Source organism: Brachycentrus maculatus, unplaced genomic scaffold (genome assembly GCF_059751285.1).
Source record: "Brachycentrus maculatus isolate JH-2025_06_01 unplaced genomic scaffold, ASM5975128v1 h1tg000367l, whole genome shotgun sequence".
Taxonomy (NCBI): Eukaryota; Metazoa; Arthropoda; class Insecta; order Trichoptera; family Brachycentridae; genus Brachycentrus; species Brachycentrus maculatus.
Window position 1 is genome coordinate 468,610 of NW_028281116.1, and position 27,693 is coordinate 496,302.

Genomic DNA, 27,693 nt, shown 5'->3' on the forward strand with positions numbered 1-27,693 from the left:
GTTTGTTATCCAGGGGAACATGTCGTAGTTAGTTTAGAAAAGAAGCCCCTAAATCCAGGTTTACTGCATGATTATTTTAAATTCAATTACATTTCGAGTTCATTTTTGTTCCCCAAATTAATAACATAAATTGTATTTGTTTTTTTATCAACGTCGGAGTGGTGTTTTTTTAACGGAAACATTTCGATTTGCTCCACCACAGGCGATTGTTTTAGCCGAAATATTCATAACTATTCACATCATTTTCAGCGTGTCCAAATCCTTGTTTCCAAATATGGGTATCTGCACTTAAGAGTTATTTTAACATTTTGACATTTCAACATAGATAAAGAATATGGAAGTCTGAGTATTTACAGGGCTTATGACCGTTCATATTTGACGGGTCTTCAAGGGTCTTCCAGTGTGTACAATAATTCAGTGTGGAAAAGGGTACCTGACTGGTACTGGACTGCCGGATAGTAAAATTTCGTGTAGTGCACAATATGGGCGTTTGTCCACTACACAGAATTACACAGAATTTTACCGTCCGGCACGTCAGTTAGCGTTTTAAAACGACGATTGGCTTGGATAGGCTTGTGCGTTTGTTCATTTTTTTCGGATCGGTGCTCTTGATCGGTGCGTAAACACGTTGCGCGTAAATTCGATCACGCTAAACTGTCGTAGCCGCTTTCATTTTTCAAAACCGGACTGCCGGACGGTCAAATTCCGGGTAGTGGACAATCGCCCTATGTAGTTTCCATGTGGGTGAAGAAGCCGGAACCACAAGCAAAGTAAAGTAAAAGTAAGTTAGGTAGGTACTGTAAGACAATAGACGACAATAGACAATAAACAAGACGCGGCACTTACTTGCGTTGAGCGGCGTGGCGACGACGTGCGCCTGCAGCGCGTGGTGCTGCTGGTGGTGGTGGTGGTAGGGGGCGCGAGCAGCCCCCGCCCCCCCCGCGCGGCCGAAGCCCGCCACGGCCGGCCCGGGGCCCCCTCACCTGCCCCCCCCGCCGGCGCCGCCGGCCCGCATGCCCCGCCCCACGGAGCACAGCACCAGATACGAGCACACCCGCCCCCGGCGCGGAGACGTCGCGCCCGACTTACTCGACCCCGCAGGAATGGTAGGGATTCGGAGTTCGGAGCGGCAGAATCGCGCGGTCAGCGCCGAATGCAAAGTGGATACAGTCCGTTCTATATTCTCTTTTCAAAACCTCGATGCACTAACGGAAGAAAAAAAGCGAAACTATGAGAAATGAGATCACCCTACCACCCTAATACCAAAGCGAAACCCTACTACCAAAACTAGTGCCTCTTGATAATAAAAAACAATATCGTGATCCACGATTTTCGCATCACGTAGTCCATTACCATATTTAAAAAAAAAATCATATTGTATGTATATATAGTGTCATCTTGATAATTAAATTCACGAAGGAAAGGTGAACCGCCCTGCGCGCAGCTGCGCTTCAATCCAATCCAGTGAATTTTAAATGAATAATAGAGTGAAAAATTACTTTCACTCTAATATTTACCCCTGGGAATTGAACCCACGACCTTCAATATGGTAGCCAAACGCGCTGACTACTTCATGACAGAGGCGTATATATATGAGTTTATTGAATTATTTTGGTATTTTGTGTAGTGTCATGTGCACTGTTCACCAAAACCTGTCTCAATTGATAGCTCTGAAAAAAAATCTAAAGCGATTTCACTGACCTAATCAAAAGATGACAAAACTCATTGATTTTAAATTTTAATTTGAATTAAATACCACTATTTCTTAAAATCTATTGTAACCTGTGTTTCGATGCATTCCGCATCATTTTTAAAACCGTATGTGAAAATGATGCGAAATGCATCGAAACACGTGTCTCAATAGATTTCAAGAAAAAGTGGTATTTATTATGTAAAACTTAAATTAAAAATGGATAGATTTTACCAATAAGTGACTGCCGAATCAATTAATGAAAACTTATTGAACTGATGTGTAAGCATAAACGTCTTCGAAATCTGTTAGGCAATATCAACTTATGCGATGTTGTTGAAAACCTAGATCAAGACTTTTAATTTGTATCCGAGGCACTAATCGAGAAGGTGCATTTATTGTTCTAAGCAAGTACCTGTCGGTAACTTCTGTTATTTTTAACTAAATGTTTGTTATCATATTGTGTACTAATTACGTTAATTCAATTTACATAATTATTTTATGTCAACATCACGTTTTGGACATAGGCACATATTTTAGTGTCAGTTCTAAAACTAATGACGGTGAAATTATAGTACATATTTTAAAAAGTAATAAATACAAAGTAAAAATATGTTTGCACTATTAATAACTCTAAGATCATTTAAGATAATTGTATTGTTTAAGATAATCATTTATCTAGACAATATTGTAAGTTTTAATATAAGTTTATCTCATCTGTGAAGTATTATATTTACAAATGTGACAACAAACAAAAGTGACATTATAATACGTTTTACACTTTAAAGAGTATGAATAGTGTTACAGTAAACTGTTTTCAAACAAATAAAACAATTTACTACCCGAGAGATACTATTATTTTCCTGTTTATAGAAAAATTATCATAGAACAACAACAACGGTAATTAATAAAAATATAATATCATGTCCTTTGAACGCAACAGTATCTCAGTGAAATATGGCAGGAAGTTCACAAAACACGAGGAATACACAAAAGTGTTACAATAATGGATACAGGGCCCTCATGAAGTCACCCCGATACTGTAGCGTCTGACTGCTTTAGAACACATATCACACTGGGAAGGCATAGAGTGGTAAGCTTCCGGGAGAGGCTGATGAAGTTCCAACCTTATCATAAAACTGTGTGTAGCACAGATGGGAGCTGGGCATGTGGAAGCACTAAAGTTGAATATAGTGATTGCCAACAAGCTGATCTTACATAATCCATCCAGAATTATGCTGAAATATGTTGTTTCTGTATTATAATTTGTATCTTGTTATACTATTAAGTTATCAAAAAATCATTGCACCCGCAGCTTAGTCAAGCCAAAAAGCATTTTTTTTATTCACAATGTTAATAAGAGGTAATAATAAAGTTATTTTTGTAATTTTTTCTTGAATTTATATGGTGAAACTAAACCATTTTAAAAATGAAAATATCATGTATTAATTCTTTAAACCCCCATCTGTACCCGACGGCGCATAGGGCACTGCATCGTATAAACGCAGTGTTATCTTGATCATTAACACATGGAGGAAAGGTGAACAGCCCTCCGCTTCAGGCACCAGTGCAGTCCAGGGTAATATTGAATAAATATTAGAGTGAAAAAATCACTTACGTTTATTTGACTCCCCCTGGGAATTGAACCCGGGACCTCCAGTATGGTAGCCGAAAGTGCTAAACATTACACTACGGAGGCGGACTGTATCATATATAACTACGATTATACCATGTATAACTATGGACATTACCATATATAACTACGATTATATTATAATATTTTTAACATTAACGCAACTGATATGGTTTATAATACCAGTGAACTATATATTTTTTTAAATCTAGGGCGGCATTTACGTGTAGCCTGAGGATGGCACAACATTTTGAAACAGCCCTGACACTAAAACCTTTCAACTGTACATTATATTGACAACGTGGGATTACGATTCCTTAAAACAGTAATTAAAGCTGCGAAGATGTGCGTAATTAGTACAGAATATGATAATTTACTCTAATTAAATTGAAAATTACATAGTTACCGCCTTACACTATCACATTAAGCAAATATATTGCGAAATTATTTTTTACAGCACTGTTCTTGCTTTCTACAGCGAATTATCTGCTATCTGTGAACAAAGAAGAAAAAACAATATTAGGATATTAAAAACACATGTTACAGAAATATTTATGAAATGACAAAATACCTTCATAATGAAAATTCTTTACAAAAGAGACATATTACTTCTTTATTAAATAAATATTTATGTTCTTCATTTTATTTAATAACAGAAGGTACTCTTTGCGTTTTCAAATCTGTACACATTCTTTTAACCCTTATGCTTAATGGCCTAGAACCCTAACACCCAATGGTGCTTAGGGCACTGCATCATATAAACCCAGTGTTATCTCGATCGACCTTTCCTTTATGTACCTAATTAAGGAAAGGCTATCAGCCCTCCGCTTGACGTAACAGTCCGGGGTAATATTGAATAAATATTACCGTGAAAAAATCGTTTACATTTATTTTTCAGAAACTTTCACGAAATTTGAGTAGTGTGATTGTCAATCATGGGTAGAATGGTATGCTATACGTGCATAAAGTGATCGCTGGAACGTCTATGAAGCTCTGTTAATGCCCAGACATCCATTTCCTTCGTCATCTGTGTTAAGACATCAATGTGTCGGGTTGTGGTCCCGTGGTCAGTGTCGCGGACTCTTAAGTCAGAAATTCTCGGTTCGAACCCACTCTACCACAATTTGATACCTATTTCTAAAAATGAGCCGCTTTGACTCACATAAATAGTATAACATTGAAATATTTAAATAAATACACAAATATTTCTCCTAATAAAAAATAAAAATAAATAAAATAAAATTATAATAAAAATCTCGTATATAAATTACTCCTGAGTGGAGCAAAATCCAGATTTGAGGATAAAAAATTTGGACACACTAAAAAAATTAATAAAAATCACTTTTATTTATTTTTACATTAATGGGAATTAAAGGATTTTTTTCTCAATTATTTTATTTCAGAAGGAAATATTTAATATTAATGTTCACTTTCCTATGGGTGGACGTAAATATACATTAAAATTATGTGATACTAGAATATATATTGAAATCAGTTAAACTGTGTAAACGTTATCTCCTATGAACCATACAGACAATATACGTAATACGTATACGAAGCATCACAATGCTGAACAAATATTAAGTTATATCTATGTTTATCTGGTCATGATGACTGTATACAATGCTATTTTGTATTTTTACCTCGGCTTATGCAACACTGCTCATCGTGATATTAATTGTGCCGGGTTGTGGTCCTGTGGTTAGTGTCGCGGACTCTTGAGTCAGAGTTTCTCGATTCGAACCCACTCTACCACCATTTAATACCTATTTCTAATGATGAGCCGCTTAGGTTCATAGAAATAGTATGAATTTGAAGCGCATTTTTGTAAATAATAAAAAACCTAAATATTTATCTTGTCAAAAATTAAATTTTAAAAATATATATATCGGGAATCATAACATATGGAAGTGAAACATGGAGTTGACAAAATTAGGAAGAAAGTAGACATGCGGTCGAAATGCGATCTCTCAGACAAATGTGCGGGAAAATAATGGACGACAGAAGATCAAATAGTGAAATAATGGAAAATGCTAAGCAGATACAGAAGGTGCGTTGAGATAGTTTGAACATGTCTTAATAATGATAAACAAATATACGAGGCGAATGTAGCAGAAAAAAGAAGCAGAGGAAGACCGAGAAAAACTTGGCATGGTCAAGTATTTCAAATACTTGACCACTGCAAGCAGTCAGGTCAGAAGTACATTACAAACAATTAACCTTTTCTGTCAGGCATAACACCCTTAAAACGCTAAAAAATAAATATGGACCCAATATAAAAGTGTGCTATTTTCAATTACTTGGTGTATATGTTGGTAAAAATATATGGTAAAAACGTTAGGTTTGGTTAGATTAGGTTACGTTAGGTCGGAATATAGTAGAGGAAAAAATATATTTGGAATCTTATTTATGATATAAATAATTCAACCTAACCTAGCCAGATTTAACCTACTCTAACCTTAGCTTACCCCAAATAACGGGACAAACAGCCCGTAATAACCGTAACTTATAAAACCTTACCTAGTCTTACTTTACCTAACCCCTAAAAACATGATTCTAGAAACTTCTCTCTCTTTCATTCACAACTCGCATCCACCCATTATTTGGTAAACGTCTTCTTGAGCACCACAACATGCAATTCTGAGCCTTCTCCGATCACACCTTTCCGAAAATATTAGCAATATCATATGACTATGTGGATGGTTATTTTCGTATTTTATTTTTATTTATTTACTAACTGTATTTACAAATATTTTTTTTAAACAAATTACATAAATAAGTCATATATACATATAATATTCCCGGTGAGTAATTTCTATTTCTCATTTTGGGACATGGGATTAAGGTTAACAAGACTGAAACACAAATAATAAAGTAACATTTTTTTTAAATAACCAAAACTTATACATGGCAAAATAAAAATAAATAAATAAACAGGTATAATAAATAGGCATAAGAAGCATATTTAAAAGAAATAATTGAGAAAAACATAAGGTAAGAAGAATATTTAAAATAAACAAATGAGAAAATATGACTAAACACTACATGTACAATATATCTTTCCTTTAAGTATTTTTTCAGATCATTTATTTTGGATCCCCGAATGGGTTCTATTTTATATATGTCAGGCAGCTGGTTTATTTGGGCATAAGCAATATATGTTAAGGACCTTACTCCAAATTTAGTAGTGTTTATATTTTTTTTATCTTTTAAACCTAATGCCTCCATAGTGTAATGGTCAGCACGCTCGGCTACCGTTCTGGAGGTCCCGGGTTCGATTCCCAGGGGGGTCGAATAAATATAAGTGATTTTTTCACTGTAATATTTATTGAATATTACCCTGGACTGGTACCTAAAGCGGAGGGCTGATCACCTTTCCTTCGTGTGTAAACGATCAAGATAACACTGTGTTCACATAAAGCAGTGCCCTATGCACCTTGGGGTGCGGATAAGGGTTTTATTATTATTATTATTTAAACCTAATATACATACAAAAAGAGAAAGATAAATTAAAAATTAAAAATATTTTAAAATTTCCTTAGAATTAACACTTGATCATTTACCAATTATTTTATTTTGCCTTTAGTCCATATTTTATTTTGACCTCTTACCTCCGTCGGCAGCAAATAAAAAATGTTTGGAACGATATAAGTGTTCTTCTCCCATATTTATTGTTAATTTTTGGGACCTTCAACCCTTCGTTGTGGGTAAATCGTTTATGTTGGTTGTGTACTGGAATAACTTGACGACAAGTATTTCTGGGTCGTATACTACCTAAACTAACAAGAGTTCTTATTACGTTATTAATTAATATTCCAACATTTACGAAAGGAAAATAATAAATGCAACTCTCACAAAAAATCCCAACATTTAAAAAGAAGTGAGAAAGATGCGTTCTCTCAGATTGGTGTGGCAAAACGATGCATGAAAGTTGTTCGAATGGTGATATAAGAAAAAAAATGCAAAGCTGAGATAAGCATTTTCGATAAAATTAGGAAAGGTGTGCTGAGATGGTTTGGGTATGTGAATCGAGTAGAGAAAAAATAACAAAACAAATTTATGAGGTGAATGTGGTTGATAGATAATAGAAGCAGAGGAAGAACGATGAAAACTTGTCACGATCAAATATTTCAAAAACTTGAATTAGAGTCGGAACAACCGGCGGGTATGTATGTGGAGATGCATAAATTTGGAAGAGGCAAATATTGTTTGTAAAGACAGATTGGTGTGGCTTTCTATTCTCTGTGCCTATTTATTTAGTAAGTTAGTTTAAATTAAGAAGTCTTCTGAGATGGTAATACGAAAGTCTGGGCATTTACGACTTCTCATTCGCTTGTTTTAGTGATCACTTAACACTGTGTAACATTCACCATTCTACCCATGGCTGACTACCACACTACTCAATTTTTGGAACTCCCACATATTTCATTAATCTTATGACAATGCACATATGAGTTCTCAAGAGTCATCTTTGTTAGATTGAGAAATCATCTATGTTCTGTTGAGATGTCAAAAAATGAAAATAACTATTCCAAAATGCAACACCAAGCAATTTCAGCAAAACTTCAAATATTTGGCAATCAAACATTTCAATAAACTCCCTAAAGAAATAAAAAAATAGATGATATAAAAATCCTTAAGAAAAAAATTAAAGCTCTATACATTTAAATCTTTAAAAAAACATATAAAAAAAACTATTATATCTTTTATTATATAACATTAAACCACGAGTGTAAGTCCCTTTCCAAGCACAAGAGCACAGACTCTTTTATGGAGAGGCACAGCGAATCGAAATATAAAAGTTCTCCATATGTATAAATGATTCAAATGTTATTATGTTGTAAATAAAAATGTAAATATATTAAATGAATAAAAAAATAAAAAAATAAAATAAAAGTGGAGAAAACGCATATTTGTGTCGCCTACTTTCAAAATCCGCCAGATCCATGTAAGTCCATTTTACAAAAAATGCAAATTCTCCAGGTAACATTCATGTTTCAATGATTTGTCAAACATTAGATAAAATATTATGAAATAGAGAATTTTCCCATTTTTTTGGATATTTTTTTTCAGTATTTAAAAAAAACACGAGACACAAACCGATAATGACGTTATATTATTTTTTTCTTATCCCCGCTCTTCGATTGGCCGATATGGGTCAGAAAGCAAGTTTCATGAATATAACGGATTTTGAAATACAACGCTGTTTTTAAGTATTTTTAGCAGGGTTTTCAAGTATTTAAATATTTTAACCAATAAAACCAACAATTGGCATTCCGATAGACTATTTATTTTACAATATTATAAAATTGGATCTGGCGGATTTTGAAAGTAGGCGACACATTTGTAAACAAGTATTTGGACATACTCGAAATGTTGTAAACATGAATAAATTTCACAAGTGCTCCCAAGAACAATCACTTTTTGCCAAATTGTAAAAATCAATTCACGCGTGTTTGTAAATTTCCGCGTTTTATTAATTAAATAAATCTGCTATACATTAACCTCAATTTTGAGGGACGGATGGAATGCTCCTCATTGCCGTTCATTAAAGTATGCATACAGCTATTAATATATGTATGTACATATATTATGCTTGAGGGTGAATATTTTATGTCAAAATGTCACGACGGAAAATGTCAAAGATGAGTAAATAGCCCTATTTCATTTCAACCCTTTACAACTACGTAAGCACGTAAAAAAAAAACAAATTAGCGTATTTAGTTTCGGTATACACTAAAACAAGAGTGGCCAACCCGCGGCCCGCCGGGTGTCTACTTACTACTACGACCAAAGAAGAGAAGAGTAATAGAAAAACTGAGTTTTCTGATTATTTTTTGTACTGCCTTACTCTAATTTCATAAATTTGTATGATTCTCATTTTCTTTGTATCTTCAAAAAAAATTATATTTAAATATATACAAATAAATATATATATATATATATATATATATATATATATATATATATATATATATATATATATATATATATATATATATATATATATATATATATATGTATATATATATATATATATATATATATATATATATATATATATATATATATATATATATATATATATATATATATATATATATATATATATATTTATGTTTACATATGTATATATGTTTGCTTCGAATAAAAGAAGAAATTTTGTTTAACGGCCCGGTGTAAAATGACATCACATACTAATATCAGAGTTTCTGCTTAATAAAAAGCTTCTTTACATCTCACCAATAGATTTCTCTAGTGAAGTTCTAGTGATTCAAGAACAAGGTTTCTAAATTGGTTCATATATATATATAGAACTTCCAAGAATTTGAGTAGTGTGGTTGTCAATAATGGGTAGAATTGGTGAATGTTACACGTGTGCAAAGTGATCACTTAAACCAGCCTATGACGGTCGTCAGCCCCGTAAATGCCCAGACTTCCATATTCTTCTTCATCTTGATGAGATGTCAAAAAATAATAAAATCTTTTAACTATTTTTTCTTCATCAACCTTCGACCGGTGTGAGACATTATCAAGTGAGGATGTAACGAGTAACTATCCTCCTAGCAATGTTTTCACAACCCCGTTAAATTTTACAATGTATCATATTATCTTGGTAACATTATGTAATCATTATGCATAATGTAATGTAGATAAAGCATTATAGCTACTAAGTTAAACTAATTTACCTACAAAAGCGGCCAGCCATGGCGATATGGGGCACTCGGTACAGCCAAAGGATGTTAGGGGTCATATTATGGTAAATTTACAATGCACATACCCTATTGCACCGGGTGTGTAACAAAGGTGGTTAGAAAATAAATTTTAATAAATGAAAAAAATACCAATACAGTAGAATCTCTTATAACGAGCACCTCTCATAACGAGTTATTCCCATAACCAGCAAAAAAATGTGAAAAAGTTGCTGTGCCAGTCAAAACAAAAAATGTTCGCTTATCGAGTAAGATTCTGGGACGAATTATGCTCGTTATGAGAGGTTCCACTGTATATTTAAATATGTGTAAGCGTTGTATGATAGATGTACAAATGGTTATATAAGGAAAAATAGCAAGGCGAAGATAAGCATTATCGATAAAATTAAAGAAGGTATGTTGAGATGGTTTGGTCATGTGAATCAAATGAGGGAAAAAGAATAGTAAAACTTATTTATAAGGCGAATGTAGTTGGAAATAGAAGCAGAGGAAGACCGAGGAAAACTTGGCTTGATCAAGTAATACTTAAAAGTGATAAGATCAGGGGTCGGTATAATCGGCCGGTATGTATGAGGAGACGCATAAACGCGGAAGAGGCGAAGATTGTTTGCCATAACAGATTGGTGTGGCGTTCAATTCTCTCTGTCTACCCTTACGGGGAAGCGGCGTGACGGTTAACGATAAGGTGTTTCGTCTGTATGTTTTGAGCGGGCAAATTAACAAACTTTAAGTTCTACAACAAAGGAGATTTTTTCGAGACAACTTTTTTATAGTCCTTACAGTTTAATCTTCCGACTGTGCCATTTACTAGCGAAGGAATTTCAGCTGAAACCAAATTGCATTTACAGAAAGCGTACATTGTGTCATAAATATAACCCTTTCGTCGGCAGATAGGACTCAGAACGTCCTCGAACCGACCCATCCGTGAGGGCTCAACCCTTCGCAGGAATTATCACGTGAGGGTTGGAACTTAATTGAAATAAGTAGCGGACACGGAATTCACACTTAAATGTTGGGACAGTGGGCACAATAGTTGGAGAAGAACATTAGGCATTAGATTTTAGTGTTTTGTTCTATTTCTCCATTGTTTTGATGTTAAATAATCTATTAAGGTAGAGTTAACCCGAGAATAGAACAATTGGGTAAATATTATTTATTACATACTTATTTAAATTATTACATGATATTTAAATTATGGTACACAAATAATTTACGAGTATAAACCGTATTTTACAGAATATAAAACGCACCTTAATTTTCAAGAATAATTAAAATTAAATTTTAATTATTAAGAACACGGATAACCGACTTATGTAGATATGTTTTATAAAATCTGTTTGGTATACGAAGCCAAGCGTGCTGACCATTACACTTCTACGGAGGCGGCCGTTCTGGAGGTCCCGGGTTCGATTCCCAAGGGGGGTAAAATAAAATAGAAGTGATTTTTTCACTGTAATATTTATTCAATATTACCATGGACTGGTACCTGAAACGGAGGGCTGATCACCTTTCCTTCTTGTGTAAACGATCAAGATAACACTGCGTTTATATGACACAGTGCCCTATGCACCATTGGGGTGCGAATAAGGGTTTTATTATATTATTATTATACGAAGATTGGCAACTCCTCAATCTTGTATGTTGTCATACAACATGTTAATTCCTAAGGGTGGCATAATATTATGTTTGTGTATGCAAACATATTCATCGTACATATCATTTCATTGATAAAGACCCATATGAATCGTAACATATCAATGATATTATAATAAATTTTGGAGTAAAATATGACTATCGTTTTACTGAAAATTGATTTAGTATTGTTATACTGTTCTCCGCTTTTTTAATGCACATATCACCATCACAAATATAACATTAGGCTAGAGAATTTAGCTTCTACCCTCTGAGCTACGATTCCATACGGAAGTCAACGAATTAACTTCATATTATAAACATTAGGCTAGAAATAATTAAAAATTGTTGTGTTGTTGGGAAATATATCCAAAACTAAACACGGTTATTGGATTGAATTCGACTTTTATTTACATACTTATTTAAGATAATATGTGAAGCGTTTCGTCAGTGTTTGATAATGTCTTAATAAGACGAAACGCGTCACATATTATCGTGTATATGTAAATAAAAGTAGAATTCAATCCAATAACCGTGTTTAATTTATGATATATTACCCAACAATTCAAAATGGAATTCTGCCCTGCAGTTACAATAAAAAAATGTTGTAGCTGATTATTTATTTATGGAAGTTGATTATTTATTTTTTCATTTTGAGATGGAGAACTTGGTAGAATAAAATAAGCGTCGGAAGACTTAAAAACGATGGTCCAATGTAATTTTTTTTTTTTTAATGTATTTATATTTTTTATACAATTTCTGTACATTTGTACTAAATACAATCTTATAATTTTAGTTGCCTCTGCAAAAAAGAGACAGAGCTCTTGTGCTTGGAAAAGGGCTTTTTCTGGTTTTTTTTGTCATAATATGTGACGTAAAGACGATATGTGACGTAGACAGTTTCTACCCTCCACTGTGGAAGGTAGAAACTGGCTGCAAACAGCAACAGACCGAAATATATAAATAAACCGAAGGATACGGAAGAGACCCATATCCAGCAGTGGGAGATAGAAGGCCAAAGAAGAAGAAATATTTATCAACAAATTTTTGCAATTTTTTTTTTGCTTATCGATTGCGAAAACCACATTTTTCATTTACATTACTTCAAAATCAGAATAATTATACTGGACTGTCATATTTGAAAAATAGTTCATATCTTAAATGATAAATGGATTATTCATAACTTTGTTCTAAATCCGTTGCCCCAGATTCAAGAAGTTTTAGTTTAACAATTATTTTAATAAAGTTTCATCAACTGTCGCTTTAATAATTATTGTTCAGGATATAAGGGATAATTGCTAATTTACCCATTTGTTCTCATTACACGATAATGTTTCGCAACTCAGAGTCATGATTATAAAAGTTTATTCGAGAGCTATATTTAGTTCAAAATTTCATTAGTTACAATTATCTACTTGGATTATACAGAATTAATTGAAATTTACACTTATTTTAGCGTCATCGTAAGAAAAAAATATGGCAACCACTTTCACTATTCAGAAAAAAATACTAAAGGTGAGGTCCCATTACGTTTATACATTTTTATGAATATCTGATAAGTTATATAAAATTATTTTATGTAAAGTTATATTATCTTTAAAGTTAATTATCTCTGCATGTTGTTTTCGGTATTTTTTGTTATATGTTAAAATAACTTTTAAGTAGAAACCATTGTCCCAAAAGTTGAAACCATTTTCAAAAAACAGCAGTTCTCCAACTATTTAAGGTAAACAATTTTTAAAATCCAAAAAAAAGTCTTCGAGATACCAACATGATTTCACAGTACCAAAATGCAATATCAAACAATTCCAAAAGAACCTAAAATATTTGAGAACCAAGTACTTCAATAACCTTCCTGCAGATAAAAAAATTAAGACATTAAAATTCTAAAAATAAAATTTAACTATATAAGGACCATCAGTCTATTTCATCTTCAAATTCGTTTGAAAATGTCATAACAAGGCGAAACAATTGTCATAAAAATATTTTATGTGTTTTTAACAATAAAATACAATTTATTAGACACAAGAAATCAATTTTTGATTTTAACATTTAAAATATAAATTAAAATGGAGTTCTACAAACTAAAGGCCAAATCTATAAATAAATAAATTATATACATATTAATTATGAATATTTCCAACAAACATTAACAAAAAAAATAAGTGTAAAACCCACTCCAAGCACAAGATCTTAATCACTTCATTGGAGAGAACTGCGTTATTCATTTTAAGATTGTAAAAGTAGAAATGTCTAGAAAATGAATTAAAATTATTTTTAAAAACTTGTAACCATATTAAATAATGAGAAATAAATCATTAAAAAAATCATTAATACTAATATAATGCAATCTGCAATAAACTATTTTTTTTATTTATAACGTCCATGTTAATAAAATGCGATTAAAATAACTTAATTGATACTATATTTATTGGATCGAGACTAGCTACCACAAATTGACTGTTACCTAATTGATAATGGTATCGTGGGTGTTATTTTACCAATTTGCAATTTTCACAGCTAGTTACATTGAAAATACAACAGACTCTCGATTAACCGAGATGGTTGGTAAATAAATCCAGCGGATAATTTAAAATCCCGGTCAATCCAGGTATATTGAAAATGTAAAGAACAAAAAAATATTGCGCCTAAAAAACAAACATAGTTCCGAAATTATGTTTGTTTAAAACAAATGCTGAATAGTTTCACTAGTAATAATAATAAAAATAATAAATTTATATAATTTATATCATGTTTTTCGTCCGCCTCCGTAGTGTAATGGTCAGCACGCTCGGCTACCGTTCTGGAGGTCCCGGGTTCGATTCCCAAGGGGGGTAAAATAAATATAAGTGATGTTTTCACTGTAATATTTATTCAATATTACCATGGACTGGTACCTGAAGCGGAGGGCTGATCACCTTTCCTTCATGTGTAAACGATTAAGATAACACTGCGTTAATATGACACAATGCCCGATGCACCATTGGGGTGCGGATAAGGGTTTTATTATTATTATTATTATTATTATAATTTATATAGCGTCATTTTCGTAAAATACTACCTCAAGGGTATACCTTAAGGTAGTATTTTACGAAAATGGCGCTATATAAGTTATCCAAATTTATTATTATTATTATTTTTATACCTCAACTATTATTATACCCTATACTATATTATACCCCGTGTATGACCATTATAATTTAATTTAACCCTTGTCCGCACCCAACGGTGCATAGGGCACTGCATTGTAGCGACTCAGTGTTATCTTGATCGTTAATTGCATGAAGGCAAGGTGATCATCCCTGCGCGTCTAGTTGTCTCGATTTTCCGACGTAAACCGGCCGCGGCAAGGTCGGATATAAGCGAAAACTTTACAAATATGTAACATGTAACATAACTGAATGTAACAAACTAAAGCTTCAAAATGCACGTACGGCAAAGTAATAAAATATGTTTTTACATTAGGTACATACTCACATACAATGCAGTGAAATACGAAACTATACTTGAGCTTGGGTTAAAAAGTCCCCGGCAGGTCGGATAACTCGGAAGGTCGGATAACCAAAGGTCGGATAACCGAGACTCTACTGTATTAACATTTAAATTAGGCACTGAAAATTTACAGATATCTGAAGAAGGTCTACCACAAGTCGTCAGTACGACCCAGCACCAGATGCATTCGATGCAGAAAGTTTAACTTATAAAAACTGCAAAAATGCATATCTTAATTTCTTTTCCACATTTATGCTTTGTCTTTTTCATTATGAGCAAGACCCTGAATGTCACGCGATGGCCAGGGTTGAACTGTTCGCATTCCGAATTCAGATTGGCGTTATTAGTGCTGACAGCGAACGGGGATTAGAATGGAGTTGTCACAAAGCTGTTCCCGGTCATGTTGGGTGACGTCACCGGAACCAAGTGACAGGCGGCCAACATAAGATTATTCAAGAGCTTGTATCCCTGGAGACAAATAGTTGGGTAGGTACCCCCTGGCCAAATCTACCAACCCTTTGACACTGCCCGCTTATGGGATAACAAGGTTTCTGCTAACCATGAAGTGATTACGAGTCGTGTGTTTGAAATTTGAATATCATGATAGTATTCTTACTAAGTATTCATGTATTATGTGAGAATTGAGGATCTTAGTGTTTCTTAAGTATTTGGTAGGTTTATAATTTTAACGAAAAACTGTCTAAAATCGGTGAAAAGAACCACATACAAATCCACATACCCGTATTAGATACACAAATATTAAGTCAACAATAAAATAACGCTTTTGTTCTCAAGTATGTGAATATAATCTAGGATTCGGACCTCACATACAAATGAAAAGTTTCTGCTTAATAAAAGTTTTCCTCATCCAACCATAGATGTCTCTAATAACTCTCGCATATGGTGTTTTGAGTTTGATCAATATATCTAGAAGTTTCAAGAATTTAAATAGTGTGGTTGTCAATCATGAGTGGATTTGGTGAATGTTACACGTGTGTAAAGTGATCACTTAAACCAGCCTATGACGATCGTAAGCCCTGTAAATGCCCCGACTTATTTGTTTCTTTATTTTTCTTCATCTATGTTGAGATGTCAAAAATAATGTAATACTTTTGTATTCAAAAATGTATTTATGTATATTCAAATTCGTAAACAGAATGTGGTCCCGTGGGTAATGTCGCTAACGCTGGGTCAGAGTATCTGGGTTCGAATCCTACTCTACCACAACTTGATACCAATTTTTTTTATAGTAATGGACTGCTAAGGTTTTTATTACAAGTATGAAATTGAAATATTTGTGTATATAATGATAATTTTATCTTGAACAAAAATTTAAATACGGATATAACAATAGAATTTTGGAGAGTAAAATAAAACAATTAACATTTGCACGAAAAGAATACTAGAAGAAAGACAACTGTTAAGAATGAAAAGAATATCTGAAAATTCTATATTGCGTAACACACACGGCAAGCACACTGCACCTCAAAGTATAGAAAAAATAAAATAAATATTATTATTATTTTTGCTGAATAGATTATGCATTATTATTAGTACATTTATGAGGCGAATGTGGTTGGCTATAGAAGAAGAGGAAGACCGAGGAAAAATTGGTGTAATCAAGTATTTCAAATGCTTGAAACAAGGTCTGTTCGGGAGTCGGAATAATCGGCGGGTATGTATAAGGAGATGCATGAATGTGGAAAAGGCGTTTATCGTTTGCAAAGACAGATTGGTGTGGTGTTCTAATCTCTCTGCCTGCCCCTGCAGAGAAGCACGGTGATGGTTAGTTAGATTTTTTTACATGTAGTAATTTTCAGGTCAGAGATTGTTGATTTATACTACTTCCAGTTCAGGAATAACCATTAGCATTCAGGTAAACTAATTACTAAACTGAAATTACTGAATTAAATTTTATGTTTGTATGTTACAACATTTTGAAAGAAAGAGAAATAAGGTAGAGATTATTTTAGGAATATTTACAAAAGCGGGCTTAAGTTTAATTTAATTAAAAAATTAAATTGAATCTCTTCATATTACTTTTACTTTATCTTCATAAACTAAAAGTATCTTTCAAAAGTGAGAAGATCACGTTGTATAATATTGCGGTGTAAATTAAGACACCACGAATTATTTTTTAATGTCTATTGAGGTCGTTTGCATTCGACAGAACACAGGATAAACCGCGAGTATAAACAAAGTTAACACCAGCAATAAACTCGCTATTTATATCCTCTCCCAACAAATAAAATAGAAATAGCTATTCACTGCCGCTGAATACTATTGACACCTCGCACATTCACACCCCAATAAATCACGAACACCAAACCAAAAAAAAAATATTCGCAGCGAAAAACAATAAAATACGGGAAAATAGGTACCTAAATTACGCGGCTGTGGATTCCCTGTCAAACGTTTGTTTTGAAACACAACACTTAATATATACATACCAACATAAAAATTATTCACGCAAATACGATACGATTGACCTGGTTATTAAACGATTTGTTTTACGACTTTACTACTTTAAAATCACGCGTTATTTACACACTTTTAAGCCCCACAGATTACGTCAGTATTTAAATGCACCAAATCATGGCAAATTCAAATCAATAATACTGTTTTGACAACAAATCAATCGCGCATAACCTCACTTTTATCTGTCACTCGAGCGCGACAACGTCAAACGAACGTAGACAGAGCTACCAACTGAATCATTGTCCCGTAACCGAACTCTCGATAGCGATACAAAAAAAGAATCGAACTATTGCACTGGCGGGAAAATGAGCGGCATACGCAAAAAGCATCGCCGCATTTCCTCTACAATCGTTCGGGAACTGTGTCAGAGTGGAAATGTTTCGATTCCAGGGTTCGCTGCTTCGTTGTGACGGGCGCACGTTCAGCATAACTGATAGGTCAATATCGATGGAAATGCCAAACTCCGTGTGAATCACCGAACCGAGAATGCTAATCTTTGTATTAGCTTTATTTGGCGCCCCACCTCGCCGCCGCAATTCATAAAAAAACGTTTAATATTAAACGCTTTTATGATCAATCTTTAGACTGATGACACTTCAGACGTCACTGATAGGAGTATTTTTCATTAATAATTCGATAGACAATCAATGCAAAACTCTTTAATTCTATGAATATTTAAGTAAAGTTATCTCAAAAATATCATTTGCCGACAGATTAACAAGATTATTTAGAGTAAAAATGTTGTTAATCGATAATTGATACGATTTTTTTATCATCAGACACTGGATTTTTAACCCAACGGATGATATATCAGTCATATGGCAGGTCGTAAGCATATGTACGAATATTATTATGTATACAAGTATATTTATCCTTTCAAAGGTTTGAATACATAACACCTATCGATATGAAAGATTGTCATATGAATTAATCCCAAATTTTAAACGCACAAATTTTTAGCTCATATTTGTACACATATTTCAAGAAATAAAATATGTAGATCTTAAATCAAGTAACTACTTCAATAGGTATTTCATTTAAGTATATACATATTAGTATCTTTTAAATAAATATCTTTTTTCAAACAGAAACTGGACAATGAACCTTTTTTATGAAATTATAAACCTTTTTATTATAAGGTGCACGACCTAACAAATAACGCAAGAAAAAAATCAATAGCTAAAATATCACAAATAAAATGCTTAATTTCGAAAATAAAAATTCTAGAAATCAGAAACTCAAAATCAAAAACATTCAAAAATTTTAATCTTAAAGATTGAAAATCGAACATATGTTTATGTACTCCAAAATAAAGAAACAAATTTAAAAAGTATATGAAAATTCGCTCAAGACAAGGACAATTACTCTCAAGTTATAGTCAACGTCAGGGGAACCTGACATGATAGAAAAAAAACATAAAAAAATCGGCCAAACACCTTGATTTTGTGTAATCAACGAACAATTTAATTCAGTAATAATCCTATGCATTGCCCAATCCATCAACAGGGTATGGTTTTGAGTTTAAAAAATACATAATGCAATGCGCTTATATTCTCGCTTAGTACCTTCATTGTTCAAAATATTATTATTTTAAGTGATAACTTTACACACGTGTAACATTCACCAATTCTATCCATTATTGACAACCACACTACTCAAATTCTTGAAATTCAAGAATTTGAGTAGTGTGGTTATCAATAATGGGTAGAATTGGTGAATATTATTATTTAATTCATCGATTAGATACGGATTTCAGTACGCGATTGTACATAATAATCTAGATCAACGTGAGTAATTATAGTTTTGCCAAACAATGGCGGCTAGAAGACGATTGCTCTACGAGTTTATATTAAAAATAAACACCCGGAGGATGGTGGTCCAAACTAATTAAACTACGCATACTTTACTGACAGATAATCTAAATCACTTTTAGAGAATCATATTACAATTAAAATTTTATTCAAAGCGCTCTTGTACACAATGTTTCTTTTCAAATTGTTTTGTAAAGCTTACCTGAAGTTTTAATGGAAAACAGAGTAACCAAATTTTGAAGCCATTTTTTTTTATATCATTATTATTAATTTTATTTATTTACTAATTTTATCATTTTACATATTTAAGTCACATATATAATATTCCCGATGAATAATTTATATTTCTCATTTATTTATTCAATTTAAATAAGGCTCAAATAACAAAGGTTTAGTAGTGACATTTAGATATTTTTTTTTTTACATCAAATAGTTTTATTGTTTTGTACAGTTAGTTTTTTTTTCAGTAGATGACGACAATCAAATTTTCACTAAAATCTTTGCATATTTTCACGAGTTTTCTCGTGCCGAGAGCACTTATAGCATTATACACACTTATAGCATTACGAGAGCATTATACAATACTTGTTTAGTGAATCGTTTGATAGTTACTTTGTTATCATGATTCATACAATTTTGGCTGACATGGCCGAATAACGAAAACTATTTTGTAACAACCCACCTCCATTATTTAATTATTTTTAACTTCTTTTTCTATAATTTTGATATTAAATGACTTAACGAATAAATAATGGGAATAGGTTTTACCTAAACCAGGAGTACTGTTTGCATAAAAGTCACTGCGTCCATTCGAGAACCATCAATCTGAGCTATATCGCATTCGGACTGATTGAGGCCGTATTATGCGAAGTATTACCATACGCTATAAATCAATGTAAGAGTATTATAATTTCAACAGGGAACTGTATAATAGGACTGACGGAATTCAATATGTTCGTTTGTACGTATCTAATAAATAATATTTAATAATATTATGTTGTCGACTTACAATACAAGAAAATATATTGCGGTGATTTATTTCAAACGCTTTATGTCGGCATTGTTTTGATTACCATTTTGCTGTCAAAGGGAATATATTTACCGTGTAGAAATTCATTATGCATTCCTCGTTATGTTTCTTTTTTCTCAGTACTGGAAGGCATATATCAAGAAAATGCAATACTGATTGTACGAGTAACAATATATGCTAAAAGAGATTAATATAATAACCAGGTTTCATTTTGTTATATACTAGTATCCGGGCACTCGTTGCTGTGATTGTGATGTTCATTTTGGTTAAACGGAATATATATATAAAATCTAAAAAAATAATAAATAATATTAAATAATTTTAAACAAATGCAACTTTGTGACAAAATTTCTAAATAATCGGTGAATAACTTTAGGATATTTTAGGTTTTAAACAAATGAATATTTGCATTTTTATTTATGTGTTTGTAGATAAACCCTTACACTTTCTGGCAGATTTATTATGCAAGTCAACATATATCCTTCATATCAAAAGGAACAACTTAAATAATTAACTGAATAAAGGCTTATTTATTTTCATAAATAGTAAACATTTATTTTAAGAACAATTTTCAACTCATAATTTTTTTTGCAGAGACCCACTAAATCACCTTATGTGTCTTGTCGGTGGAGTTCTTTTCACATACATTTTTAATATTTTCATACATTTTAACCTAAAAAAGAGAGAGAAAATTATGAATATAAACTATTTTACAATTTTCATAGTATGAACTATTGATCACTTTTAAATTGATGATTTCATTTTGTTACTTTATTATTTGTGTTCTAGTCTTGTTAACCTAAATTCCATGTTCCAAAAGTAGAAATATAAATTACTCATCAGGAATATTATATATATATGACTTATGTATGTAATATTTTTTGAAAAAAAAAATAAAATAAAAAATAATAATAAATTCCCATTCCTCAATCAATATTTACGTGAATATTTACGTCTACAAATTAAGCAGTACCAAATATCCGTGAATCTAGTAGTGTGTCGAACAGTTTAGGCTTGCTTCGGTTGGAGTAGCTTAGAAAACATTGCATGTGTTTAATTGCCCCAAACTCTTCCCCGTCGCGTTTATGACCCATTTCGGTTCCCGTATTCGACAAACGGAACAGAAAACCTTGATTTAATCATCATAGTATTTTTTATATACTTTGAACACGAAACATGGCAATGGGCGGATACCCATGAGGAAAATGCAACGGAATGCATCGTTAGCAATATTTCTAGCAATTTCTGATTAAGTACACAACGACTTTCGATCATAATTTATAATTGCTTTTAAAGTGAATTCGAATCCCTTTAAAAATCCATTGAGTATTTGTTTTCGTGTATTTTTCTGATTATATAATAACATATGTATTTGAAAAAAAATCAAGAATGTGAGATTCATGTGTATCGATCACTGATTTTTTTAGTCTTCTAAGCTGTATTTTATTGTTTAAAAATACACATTCAAATACATGTTGTGACAGTTGTTTCACCTAGTAATGGCATTTTTAAACGAATGATATTCGTTTGAAAATACCATATTTAGGAGAAACAATTATCACAAAATTGATTTTTGTATTTTTTCAACAGTAAAATATAACTTTATTTGACCTAAAAAAATCAGTATTTGATTTAACATTTAATACATAAATTAAAATGGAGTTCTACAAATTAAACGCCAAATCTTTAAATATATATGAGATTCATATTAATGGTGTCCAAATATTCAATAATTTACGATTATTTTCATTAAACATAAAGTAGTGACTAACGAGATATATACCATCGACAATCAGGTGACCTTTTCGGTCACCTGATTGTCGATGGTATTCGTCACATATTTTCTCGGTTTATATTTATTTTATATCAATAGTTTTTTTTTATGTCCAAATGTCAAATATATTAGGAATATTTTGTGTGTATCCAAACCTTTGTTCACAAATCTAGGTTTATCCATTTATACTATACACATACTGACAGATAAGTTGAGATATCAATTTAAATATATAAAGGGCTAGAAACACGCAATATCTACCAAATTTGCCCACCGAATAGCGTGATTAGCTTTAATGGACCATATCTAAAAATCTAATCTTGTTCTTTAAGACATCTTTTAATATTTAATAAATACTTAATTTCATTTTATTAATTTTACTAAGTAAATACCACCATTTCGTAAACTCTATTATTATTTATCATTCACCGTTACCACGATGCTACCACGAGGTAAATCTCGAATCAATTAATAAAAATATAATATTTTACTAAAAACGTTACATTTGGACATGCAGTATTTATAAGTGATCGTCTGTTTCCGTGATTTGCATTCCTTAAAAGAAATGCAGAATCTTGAACAGACGGAACAGTTTTTTAATCAAAGCAGAATTGATTATTTATTGGCTGAACTTCAAAGATATTCAGCCACTGTGATCCCTGGCCAGACTCTAAAACCTGTCAGCTGTCATTTGGCTTGCGCGTAAACACGCCCTTGGGTGCATCCTCAACGTGCTTTGACTCGTTTTGTTTGATGGAAGTGTTTGCTTTTGAAACGAGAGAAGATTGAAACGAACACATACATTTTGTTTGTTTATCCCGTCTTGTAAAAGAGAATGATTCACTTTCGATATACCCGATGGATCATCATGTCGACGAATGACAGCCGATTCGTCTTTATCAATTTTGTGTGAATTCAATGGGAAATAATCATGAATTCAAAGGGAAGAAAAGAATTTCCAAAAATATTAAATAATAAAACACAACATGTGAGGCTACAAAATTGAGTTCATTCATTCAAACATTCAAAAAACCTCATACGCTATTACAAATAACAATAAATCCACAATATAACCAATTCTAGTGAAATATAAGACCTTATATTAGGCAAACCAAAATAGTACAGTTTCGAGTTTTGATCTTCTTCTTTCGGTGGGGTATCCGTTCTGACTCTTATTTGCATCCAATGGTGCATAGGGCACTGCATCAAATTGATACAATATTAATTTGATCGCTTATATATGAAAGCATTAAAAGCAGTCCTCCACTTCAGGTAGGCACCAGTTAAGTTGGTATTAAATAAATATTAGAATGAAAAACCACTTGAATTTATTAAAACCTCATTTGAAATTGAGCCCGGGATCGCCAGCATGGTAATCAAATATGCTTACTATTGCTTTGCACCCTGACAAACTTGACTAAATACAAATATAACTACCCTCCAAATGATATATTTTAAAACACATTTAATATAAATATGACATGTTCTCAAGATATATGGTATATGACAACAAGTGAAAAGGTTTTTTTAATTAATTGATTCGGCAGTCACTTTGTGACATGTCATTTTTATTTAGGTTTTGCTTGATAAATATCACTATTTATAAAAATCCGTATAATAAGCAGTGGTATTTACCGAAAATTGAAAATTAAAATAAACTTTATAATATGAATGTAACTTTGTTTTAAAATCACGATAAATATTTTATTTTAACTTAATTATAATGTCCACCGGTTTCGAAGCTAACCGCTTCTTTATCAAGTATTAAAATACGTTTATTTAGTATAGCTACATGTATGTAAGAATATTCAAGATTTTCCCGAAATATTACTTCTCATTTATTTGATCGATTTTGTGCTAACAATAAATAACCTTTTCCAATTAAATGAAACAATACGACCCTTATTCTCGCGGGAAATCAATAAAATTAGTTTTCATTTGTATGCCGGTTATGAGTACTTCAGTGTTGCCTACAAATCGTTTCGACGGAGAACGGTATTATTAAATATGTATGAATATTACTTATAACTTCATATTTCCCTTATTCTTCTTAGAAAAAAAACACCCCGATGGAGGTACTAAATAATGTCAAACGTGGTTTTCCTTAGAGAAATACACTCAGTAGGACCGCGGAACATTTGGACGGAAATTTTCGTAACGATTTGTTCATTTTTATTTTCAATCCATTTCATTTTCGTCTTCAATGCATTTCATTTTCAATTATTTTTTGAGTGCGTCCAAATATTTTTTTTGTTTATAAATCTGAAGTTTCTTCACTTTATTTATTTTAACAATTTTTTTGCAATTTTTTATAGCTTAATAAATTAAAAACATAGCAGACTCTCGATTTATTGAGATGGCTGGTAAAAAAAAAATAGAATTTGAAATCCCAGTTCATCCGGGGATATCAAAAAATGTATCTATTATGGCCAATAATATAATATTTTATGTTAGGTAAAGTGAAAATTGTATTAGACACATGAAGTAATGTTAAAATTAAAAGCAAACTAGAAATTTTTGACATCTCGAAATAGATGAAGAAGAATATGAAAGACTGGGTATATACAGGGTTGATGACCTGTCATAGGCAGGTTAAATGATCTCTTTACTTACACACGTGCAACGTTCACCATTCTACCCACGATCGACAACCACACTACTCAAATTTTTGGAGCTCCTTGATATATGATCAATCTCATGACACTTTACTACATATAACTTCACAATAGCCATCTATGTATGTTGGATTTGGAAAATCCAACATACATAAATGTTTTTTTATACAGGCGACAGGTTAAAAGTTTTTTTTTTCAATAGAGATTCTCGCCACCATGACACCACCATCTGTTAAACGAAATAGCAAGGTGATGGGTAATACTAAACATTTCTCATGGCGGACAACGTGTTTCTTATGTTTCAACGACAGCTGCTAAAATACTGAATACCCACAAGCAAGGTAAAATAACGTATTATAAATGCGTATATGCTATATTATTATTTTAATTCATTTAACCAGACTGAGCCACAGCAACACGTGAAAGCGACAAATATAATCAAATTTGATCAAGTCCGTGCAAAAAATAATAATACATACATTGTTCACAATTACAATATTTTTAGAACAAAAATCTAATACGAATTAAAAATAATATAGAAAAAACTGCACTCGTTTTTTCATTACATAATTTTCGTTGAGAACATCAAAGTGATGATAAAACATATACCCGGAATTCACGAAAATTTGCATAATATGACAAAAAAAGATAAAATTGTTTATTTAAAAATACGTTTGTGTATATTTCTTATGCGTGTGTTGGTTTCGTTATCTTCTGTTTTCTATGCATAAAGTGTGTAAAGTATGTACTGTTTTATCTTTAGATAGTTTCAGTTAGTCGTGCGTCATGTTGAAATAAATAATAGTCATGGACAAACGCCACACCAATCTGACTGCAAAAAAAACGCTTCTTCCACATTCGTGCATCTATTCATACATACCCGTTGATTATTCCGGTTGACCACTTCCAAGTATTTGAAATCCTTGATAATGCGAAGTTTTGCTCGGTCTTTTTCTGCTTTTATTAACAACCACATTCACCTCATAAATTTGTTTTACCGTTCTTTCCTCACTCATTCGTTCCACACGTCCAAACCACCTAAACACACCTTTCTTAATTTTATCGATAATGCTTATCTCAGCCTTACATTCTTTTCTTATTTCACCATTGATCGTATCAGGTGTATCAAATACTTACATAAAAGCGGTCAGGTTAGGAGTCGAAATAGCCGGCGGGTATGTATGAGAAAGATGCATGAATATGGCGGTGTGACGTTCTATTCTCTCTGTCTACCCCTGCGGGAAGCGGCGTGACGGCTAGTTGGTTAATTAGTTTATAACATGTATGTATCACATCTAAGAGGCAATTTTTACTATTTTTCATACATAAAAGGCTTGCGTATTTACGACTTGTCATCTGTTTTCTTAAGTCATTGTTTTACATACTTGTATAAAATTCACAATTCTACTCACGATTAAATACATTTATCGTATACGAGTATATTACACTCGATTTTGGAAACTTGTAAATATTACAATAAATATCTAAGCACTTATCCACATGCGATCTAGAGGCGAGAATCTTGTGATGTATTTTAAATAAAATGTTTATTTTATTTAAATTTTGAAGCGTCGGTCGCGACGCGTCGGGTTGTGGACGCATATTTAGTGTCGCGGAGTCAGAATTTCTGGGTTTGAACCCATTCAATGACAATTTGATAATAAGCCGCTTAGACTTACAGAAATAGTAAAAAAATTAAAGTATTTTTGTAAATAATAAAAACACAAATATTAAAAAAGGCGTTTTTAGTGTTTTGAAATAATGACATTTTGAATTTTAAGGGAAATGAAATTGGTACAAATTAAGTATTAAATTATACTGAAACTGGTTTTCAAACTGTATTTTCCTCAAATCTAAGGGCCAACGGTTCCAGGCAGTAGGGTCTGCCGCTACAAAGGCTTGGTCCCAAAACTTAACGTCGCCTCGGCGTCAAAGTTCAAAGAGTTTTCCTCTACTTGACTCAGAAGCTGACCTAAGTATGGATTGTCTCACGTTAATATTTTGTAGTACACGACGCACAGTGGGGTATACTGGCGATCTGGGCGGCCAATATTATTTTTCGTTCTAAATCGATTCCAAATATGCCTTTTGACTAATTCATTGTATTATATGGAGATATTTTTTACTTATCAGTAAAAAAAAAATAAAAATTTTTTTTTTTTTTAATAAATGCAAATCGTAGTAAATAATTTAAAAAATATTAGTCCGAGAAAGATGGCCATGGTTCCTCGTCCGGACACAGTTCTTCTTCCGCTTTTAATATAAGCGATTTCTTCATTTGTTATTTTTTTTGTTTCCTTTATAAATCGTATTCTTATTGGACGACAATAACGTGGTGAAGAAGGAATTGGGTTTTGCCAAATAACCTTATTATTCAAGGAACAAATAAGTTGTAGGGGCACAAACGAACTCTGAAATATGTTTGCATCGGAGTCTGCATCATTTAAAAACGTTTGTTTATATTGAGCTTGTTGTGCTCCATCACAACCCCACTTGCACATTTAAACTAATGTTTCTCTTTCTTTTTTATTTAAATTTTGTAAACATTCTTCTAAATGTGTCAATAGTCACGTGGTAGTGTGATCCATTAAACTCTGTAGGTTTACTTTGGCACAAGTTTCAGTTACTCTGTAAGCTTTCTTAGCAGGGTAACACTCGAGTTTTGCTTTTTGTAAGATACTGTAACACGGGTATAGTTTTTTATGAGAACTCCTTACTATTTCATATTGCCTTCTCGAAAGATCGGCTTCAACAAAAATAGATAAAGCCTGTGATGGAGTCAATTGCGTTATCCGGGTATTTTTTTGCTGGCAACGAGAATACGC

General features: G+C 32.3%; 1 protein-coding gene and 1 long non-coding RNA gene across 6 annotated transcripts in view; both read right to left on the reverse strand.

The window, feature by feature from the left end:
- The window catches only part of Camta (Calmodulin-binding transcription activator), a 328,860-nt gene extending 327,905 nt beyond the window's left edge, over positions 1-955 (reverse strand). Inside the window, exon 1 of the mRNA XM_088269893.1 lies at positions 847-955. The gene's annotated coding sequence lies outside the window, so the exon portion shown is untranslated. The remainder of the gene's footprint in view (positions 1-846) is intronic.
- Positions 956-1,037: 82 nt separating this feature from the next.
- The window catches only part of LOC148303472 (uncharacterized), a 31,947-nt gene continuing 5,291 nt past the window's right edge, over positions 1,038-27,693 (reverse strand). Inside the window, exons 2-4 of one of the 5 annotated variants that reach the window (XR_015838484.1) lie at positions 21,090-21,152; positions 3,738-3,816; positions 1,038-1,205 (exon numbers count right to left, since the gene is read on the reverse strand). This is a non-coding gene — a long non-coding RNA (uncharacterized LOC148303472). Of the gene's footprint in view, positions 1,206-3,721; positions 3,817-21,081; positions 21,153-27,693 lie in introns of all 5 variants that reach the window. The other 4 variants (XR_015838482.1, XR_015838485.1, XR_015838483.1 and 1 more) reach the window with 4 other exon arrangements.